General features: G+C 40.5%; 1 pseudogene; it reads right to left on the reverse strand.

Annotated features, from left to right (window-relative positions):
• Positions 1-1,514: 1,514 nt before the first annotated feature.
• Positions 1,515-1,845, reverse strand: LOC131808937 (ATP synthase-coupling factor 6, mitochondrial-like; annotated as a pseudogene).
• Between the last annotated feature and the right edge of the window lie 6,671 nt (positions 1,846-8,516).

The raw sequence follows: 8,516 nt of genomic DNA on the forward strand, positions 1-8,516 counted from the left end.
GCCACCAACCAGTGAATGAACAAAAGGTGGCCCATCTATACCATGGAATTCTATTTGGCAACAATAGGAGAAAAATCTGACTGAAACCACAGCATGGAGGACCCTGAAAATCATGCTAAGTGAAGGAAGCCCATCACCAAGAACTATATACTGTCTCATTCGATTCATGTATAATGTCTAGAAAGGAGCCATGTATAGAGACAGAAAGCAGATCAGCATTGCTTGAGGCTGGAAGAGGGAGCAGAGATTGTCTCCAAGGGGGCTGGAGGAGTTTTGGGGAGGTAAAAGAAACCTCTAAAACAAACTAGGGTACTAGTTGAACAACTCTGTCATTGTAGGATACTTTTGCATTTGGCGAAATTCTTGTATATGAATTTCACCCAAAAAAGAAGGAAGTCTCACATCAGTGGGTTCTGGGGTCCACAGGCAAACACTGCCTGGTGATGTGCCACATCTTGGAGTCCCAGCAGGTGGTGAGTTAGAGCCTGGTGTCTGACCTCACAGCTGGAGTCAGTGATCAGGGCCTGAGCCTTCAGCCTCTGGTCCTGGCAGTTACACTGGACTCCACAAGGAGGCAGAGGACTTAAGGGAGGAGACCTCCAAGTAGCACAAGGAGACCAGGGGGCAGTACCCAAAGACAGGAGGTTAACCAGGTGGCTGGAGATTTGGGGAGGAAGTGAGGGCTGCAGGACAAATGAAGGCAGCTGGAAGGATCTGGATGTATCTTTTTTTCAATATTTATTTTTTTCACAGATAAATAGAACAAGCAGGGAAAGCAGCAGAGTGAGAGGAAGAAGCAGGCTCCAGCCTAGCAGGGATCCCAGTGTGGGGCTTGATCCCAGGACCTTGGGATCACGACCTGAGCTCTGGGCAGATGATTAACTGACTGAGCCCCACAGGCACCCCAAAGTCTCTTATTAATTCCCAAACCAAGTCTATCATTAATTCACTTTCTTGTCTTATACAATTTCCCATAGTTAGGAAAACAGCAGGAGGAAGAAAAGAGGAAGTACAGTGAGCAATTTACCTTGAAGTTGTATGTTATTTTTTGGGAAATCTGCCACACCACGCATGTGTGAAAAACGGTTCCCTGCTAACCTAGCAGAGCCTTAGGCTGATGGTAATTCCCTAAAGCTAAATCACTGGAAACACACCTCCAAGAAACAAGTTAGGGTTTCCATTCCTTGTAGCCAGAATGCACGCACTCCAGGGTCTCAGAAAAAGTGTGTCAGAAAGAACCTATTGTAGATGGGAAATGCCCCATACTGTCCTTCATGTTACAAGGGATAGGAATATCACCCAAAGCCGAGGAACACATTTTTACTGTATGTGTTATTTATTTATTTATTTATTTATTTATTTATTTATTTATTTATTTTTACATCAACATCACCAAATAATTTATTTGCAATCAGAATTGAAGAACATTTGACAGTTGAGAAATGTGTGTTTATTCTGAACCAGTTGTACAACTAATCTGGGTCAAATTACCAAAGAAATTTCATTTTATCTTTTCAGGTCTGGGGCTTTTCTATTACTGCAAATTTAGGATCTTCACATGTAAAGTATGGGACATATTTATATCCGCTTGACCATACATTTGCTTAAGCTTCAAAAGCTCCCTCTCTAGGTCTAGCTGGGTCTCTGGGCCACTGTTGGCATGTCCTCCAGATGCCCATAGCTTCATTCTGTATTCTGTAATCTTGTCCATGAAGAGTTTTTGTACAAGATCAAGGTCCTCATTAAATGCCACTGCTGTAATACCAATGTGCCTCTTCAATAAACTGAGACTTCAGACTGAATGAGAGCAGAGAAACTGAAAAGTGTGGGAAGAGTCATGGCCATTTTGTTACTTGAATTCAGTCTGGAGCAGTCACAGCTTCCACTGAGGCCAGATTCTACTTATTGCCCTGGCTCTTAATTTCTATGGGCCTCAGTTTCCTAGTGTAAAATAAGATTGGTATTCACATTCTCCCAGTTCCCTTCTTGCTCAGTTTTGGTGAGTGCACGAGGACCTGAGGTGTTTGTAATGTAGCTCTGGGGACTGCAGCTGAGACCTGACTTGGGCCCTTCTCTGTGTGTCCCCTGTAGGAGCTGAGCTGACCTCAGACTGAAAACAGAAAACAGAGGGAGCAGATGTAAGACAGAAAATCATCAGGTTTGGGGGATAAGAATAACCCAAAGAAGGACAAGGCAATGGTGCAGCAAGTGATTGCCAACAGAGGAAAGAATAGGGACAAGTCAAGTTCAGAAAATTCAGGGGAAAATGAGGAATACAACATCCAACTCTGCAAGGAGCAGCTTGAGCTGACCAGTGAGGACTAGGAGAATGAGTTAGTCCACTGTGAAACTGTGCATGTGCCAAAGACCCCCATATGTCAGATCAGGATTTGATTGTACTGCTGGGAAGCACCAGTTCCAAGAGGAGGAAGATGTGACCATGAGACTCTGCCCCAGTCCCCTAGCTTTGGCCTTGGAGCTGCCCTCACGGTGGATGTCTTCTAAGTAAGTGTGGGCTTAGAGGAATCAATGGTGTTTGGATAAAGGTTGGAGATGTCTATTCTTACTGAAGATAATTCTATCCTAAGGTCAGGAGTGGCCAGAGTAGGGGACCCTTCCATCTGAAGCCACATGATATTAATAATATTCTTAGTAATGCTCTCTGGGTGGGCCATGAATAAAAAGGGTAAAGATCTAACCATAAAGTGAAATTTTAGAGAATATAGTATATAAGTGGAGTCAAGTGTCATATAGTGAGAGAAAAGGTCCTGCATTTAACAGTACCTAATAACTTCTGGGGAAACAAACCTGACCCTAATCTTGGCTCTAGATGCCAATTAACAAAGCAAACCTCTTACTTCCATTGGTCAGACAGAAACAGGAGGCCTTTAATGCACATAATAACTGGGGAGTGTTTCTGCTTATAGGGTCATGCAATAAAACAGATCACATGGCTGGTGGCCCAAGAAGGGGATGGGTTGAGTTTGTGACAATGTTGTCCCCTAAGGTCTTGGAGAGGAAAGGTTAGGGGCTTGAAGTTGCAGGTGGGTGGGCTCATGGTAACATTACACAATCTTGGAAAAACATGTGTAGCACAATTTTGGATTTATGGATACTAAATATTTAGTCCATGGTCTACAGTCATTCTTTTCACAGATTATCCACTATTGGCTTCAACTCAAAATAAATTTCCTAGCCTTAGAAATACCAAGGGGTTCCTGGGTGGCTCACTCAGTGAAGCATCTGACTCTTGGTCCCATCTCAGTCATGATCTGGTGGTAGTGGGACCAAGACCCGAGTTGGGCCCCATGCACAGCACAGAATCTCCTTCAGCTTCTTTCTCCCTCTCTGTCCCCCTCTATTCTCCCAGCTCCCACTACTCTTTCTCCCTAGAATAAATAAAATCTTTAAGAAATATTGATGCTCACAAATGCATAGATTTAAACACATCCTATGATGACTTTGATGAATAACAAGGTAGAGCAGTTTGTTGTTCTTCTTAAACAGAGAGCAGAATTGAAATTCAGAATGCCAGTGGAAGGGGTGAGTAACATCATATCATATCAACATCAAAAGTAAACAGGTAAAAGAAGGAATGTATGGAATTACATGTCATGTACACAATGATTGGTTGGTTATAATCAAATTGGAATAAATCTATGTTTATATTGACCCGTAGGTCCTGTCAAAATATGCAGGGCATTGGGAAACAAAATATGGCCTGAAAGTTATTTGTGTAGTTGGACTTAAGGAAACGCTTAGACAAACCTAAATCAAACACATTTAAAGCTGTTTGTGAGCCACGTTTTAGTCTATCAAGGATAACTTTAGGAAAGACAACTAGCACTGAATGGATGCTTTGATTTCCTTGAGACATGTCACCTGAACCACAGGGAATGTGACCTTGTGAGTTATGTAGGTGACCAAGCTTTACCTGATAGGATGTTAAGTTCAATGGCTAAAGAAGTAACTTAAATGTGCTACACACACCAATCATTACTCAAAGCAAAGAACTTTCACTCTTCCTTGAGGGAAAGAAGCTGTGACAAAGGATTACAGATTCTGTTGCAGAATTAGGACCTGATGCTTATGAACGAATGGTAGTGGACACCTACTTCAGATCTGGAGTAGGAGCCACTGTCTCCTAAGGAAACTGAGTCACACAGCTCAGTCAAACAACTCAATCATAGGCAGCCCTCAGCCTGCCACTATTACTTGTTTTAATGCTGTGGTGTCATTTCATAATAGATCACATGAGAAATGAGATGAATCAGATTTGGGCACAAACTCATGGTTTTTGATGGATATATCATTGCATACCATTCCAAAGCTTCTTGCAGTACATAATGCTGGTAAAAGTTTATTGAAGACTAAATTAAATAATAAGAGAGAATATTGGCCTCTAAAATTTTGTGACAGTGGTGTCAGAGCTAAACACAAGATAAACTGGCAGCCTTGCCAAGTGAATGCTTACTCTCAAGGAAAGTGTATTAATGGGCATGCAAAACATTTTGCACACATTGGTCTACAAGACTCTGTACAATCTGCCCAGCCACAGGACTGTATGTGGGTTGGACTATTCCTTCATCCATGGGCTGCTGAGAAAAGTGCAAGGGAATGGAATCAGATTCTTCTCACCTGGAAAATACCTGAGTCTCCAAAGATATGCCCACTGCCAGATCAAACATGAATCTGAAATGGTTTCTTTGTATCAAGATTCAACATCAATATATAAATTACAGGTGTCATTTATGTGATTGTAATGCCTCATTGAAATGTGAAAAGTGGTATCATTTTTAATAGTGTGACGCCTGATATACTGAGGGACAGATCTGACTGAAAATCACAAAATATTTCACAGAGAAATGAATGAAGACTTAGAAAATGAAGAGAACTTCCTTTTTTGGGGGTGACAAGAATCAATACTGTTCAAACATCAATTTTTTTCATTTGATCTATATATTCAATTCATTCTCTCCCCAAACCTCAGAATGTATCATTGGTGGAAAATGACTGGTTGATTTTAAATCTCATATAAAAATATAAATGAACTAGGGGGAGGAGTCAAGATGGCGGAGAAGTAGCAAGCTGAGACTACATCATGTAGCAGGAGATCAGCTAGATAGCTTTTATAAAGATTGCAAACATCTACAAATCCAATGGGAGACTGAAGAGAATAAGAGCAGCAATTCTAGAAACAGAAAATCAACCACTTTCTGAAAGGTAGGACTGGCAGAGAAGTGAAACCAAAACGACGGGAAGATAGACTGTGGGGGTCGGGACCAGCGCCTGACAAGTGGCGGAGCAACAGAGCACTAAATCAGGACTTTTAAAAGTATGTTCTGCTGAGGGACATCGCTTCAGAGACTAAACCAGGGTGAAGCCCATGCGGGGTCAGCGTAGCCTCAGGTCCCACAGGGTCACAGAAGGATCGGGGTTATCTGAGTGTGGCAGAGCTTCCAGGTATTAGAACAGAGAATCTGGCTACAGAGACAGAGCCGAGGAGTGAGCTCTCAGCTCAGGGTTACCTTAAACCGGTCGCAGGCTTGGTGAGCTTGGAGCACGGCCAGAGGCCAGGGAGATGGGAGTAACTGGGAGCTATTCTCTGAGGGTGCACTGAGGAGTGGGGCCCCAAGCTCTCTCCTCATCCAGGCTGGAGACTAGGAGGCCGCCATTTGCATTCCCGTCCTCCGGAATACGGAAAACATTCAGGGAACAAAAGCTCCTGAAAGCAAACCCAAGCTGATTATTCAGCACAGCCTCTGGTAAGGGAGGTGCAATTCTGCCTGGGGCAAAGACACTTGAGAATCACTACAACAGGCCCCTCCCCCAGAAGATCAACAAGAAATCCAGCCAGGACCAAGTTCACCTACCAAGGAGTGCAGGTTCAATACCAAGGAGAGCAGCAGAATTCCAGAGGAGGAGAAAGCAAAGCGCGGAACTCATTGCTTTCTCCCCATGATACTTTAGTCTTGCACTTAATTTAATGTTTTTTTCAATTTCTTTTTTCTTCTTCTGCTAATTTTTTTTAACTTTTACCCTTTTCTTTTTTAACGTTTTTTAACTAGTTTATCTAATATATATATATATATATATATATATATATATATATTCTTTTTAAATATTTTTTCTTTATTTGTTTTCTTTTTATAATTGATTCTTTTTTTTCTGAACCTCTTTTTATCCCCCCCCACCACGATTTGGGATCTCTTCTAATTTGGTTAAAGCATATTTTCCTGGGGTCTTTGCCACCCTTTTAGTATTTTACTTGCTCCTTCATATACTCTTATCTGGACAAAATGACAAGGTGGAAAAACTCACCACAAAAAAAAAAAAAAAAAAAAAAAAAAAAAGAACAAGAGGCAGTACCAAAGGCTAGGGACCTAAACAATACAGACATTGCTAGTATGTCAGATCTAGAGTTCAGAATGATGATTTTCAAGGTTCTAGCTGGGCTCGAAAAAGGCATGGAAGATATTAGAGAAACCCTCTCAGGAGCTATAAAAGCCCATTCTGGAGAAATAAAAGAACTAAAATCTAACAAAGTTGAAATCAAAAAAGCTATTAATGAGGTGCAATAAAAAATGGAGGTTTTCACTGCTAGGATAAATGAGGCAGAATAAAGAATTAGCAATATAGAAGACCAAATGACAGAGAATAAAGAAGCTGAACAAAAGAGGGACAAACAGCTACTGGACCACTAGAACAGAATTCGAGAGATAAATGACACTATAAGATGAACCAACATTAGAATAATTGGGATTCCAGAAGAAGAAAAAAGAGAGAGGGGAGCATAAGGTATATTAGAATTATTGGAGAGAATTTCCCTAATATGGTAAAGGGAGCAAGCATCAAAATCCAAGAGGTGCAGAGAAACCCCCTCAAAATCAACAAGAATAGGTCCACACCCCATCACCTAATAGTAAAATTGACAAGTCTTAGTGACAAAGAGAAAATCCTGAAAGCAGCCCAGGAAAAGAAGTCTGTAATGTACAATGGTAAAAATATTAGATTGGCAGCAGACTTATCCACAGAGATCTGGCAGGCCAGAAAGAGCTGGACGATATATTCAGAGCACTAAACAAAAAAAACATACCGCCAAGAATACTATATCCAGCTAGGCTATCATTGAAAATAGAAGGAGAGATAAAAAGCTTCCAGGACAAACAAAAACAAGAAAGAATTTGCAAACACCAAACCAGCTCTACAGGAAATATTGAAAGAGGTCCTCTAAGCAGAGAGAGACCCTAAAAGTAGTAGATCAGAAGGGAACAGAGACAATATACAGTAACAGTTACCTTACAGGCAACACAATGGCATTGAATTCATATCTCTCAATAGTTACCCTGAATGTTAATGGGCTAAATGCCCCAATCAAAAGACACAGGGTATCAGAATGGATAAAAAACAAAACAAAACAAAACCCGTCACTATGCTGCCTACAAGAAACTCATTTTAGACCTGAAGACACCCCCAGATTTAAAGTGAGGGGGTGGAAAACAATTTACCATGCTAATGAACATCAAAAGAAAGCTGGGGAGGCAATCCTTATATCATATCAATTAGATTTTAAGCCAAAGACTATAATAAGAGATGAGGAAGGACACTATATCATACTCAAAGGATCTGTCCAATAAGAAGATCTAACAATTTTAAATATCTATGCACCTAACGTGGGAGCAGCCAGCTATAAAACCAATTAATAACAAAATCAAAGAAACACATTAACAATAATGCAACAATAGTAGGAGACTTTAACACTCCCCTCACTGAAATGGACAGATCATCCAAGCAAAAGATCAACAATGAAATAAAGGCCTTAAATGACACACTGGACCAGATAGACATCACAGTTATATTCAGAACAGTTCATACCAAAGCAAAGGAATATACATTCTTCTCTAGTGCACATGGAACATTCTCCAGAATATATCACATCCTGGGTCCTAAATCATGTCTCAACTGGCATCAAAAGATTGGGATCATTACCTGCATATTTTCAAACCACAATGCTCTGAAGCTAGAACTCAATCACAAGAGGAAATTTGGAAAGAACCCAAATACATGGAGACTAAACAGCATCCTTTTAAAGAATGAATGGGTCAACCAGGAAATTAAAGAAGAATTGAAAAAATTCATGGAAACAATGATAATGAAAATGCAATTGTTCATAATCTGTGGGATACAGCAAAGGCAGTCCTGAGAGGAAAATATATAGCAGTACAAGCTTTTCTCAAGAAATAAGAAAGGTCTCAAGTACACAACATAACCCTACACCTAAAGGAGTTGGAGAAAGAACAAGAAAGAAACCCTAAACCCAGCAGGAGAAGAGAAATCATAAAGATCAGAGCAGAAATCAATGAAATAGAAACGAAAAAAAAAAAAAGCAATAGAGCAAATCAATGAAACTAGGAGCTGGTTTTTTGAAAGAATAATTAAGATTCACAAACCCCTGGCCATACTTATCAAAAAGAAAAGAGAAAGGACCCAAATAAATAAAAATCATGAATGAAAGA

Source organism: Mustela lutreola, chromosome 10 (assembly GCF_030435805.1).
Source record: "Mustela lutreola isolate mMusLut2 chromosome 10, mMusLut2.pri, whole genome shotgun sequence".
In the NCBI taxonomy this organism is placed as follows: Eukaryota; Metazoa; Chordata; class Mammalia; order Carnivora; family Mustelidae; genus Mustela; species Mustela lutreola.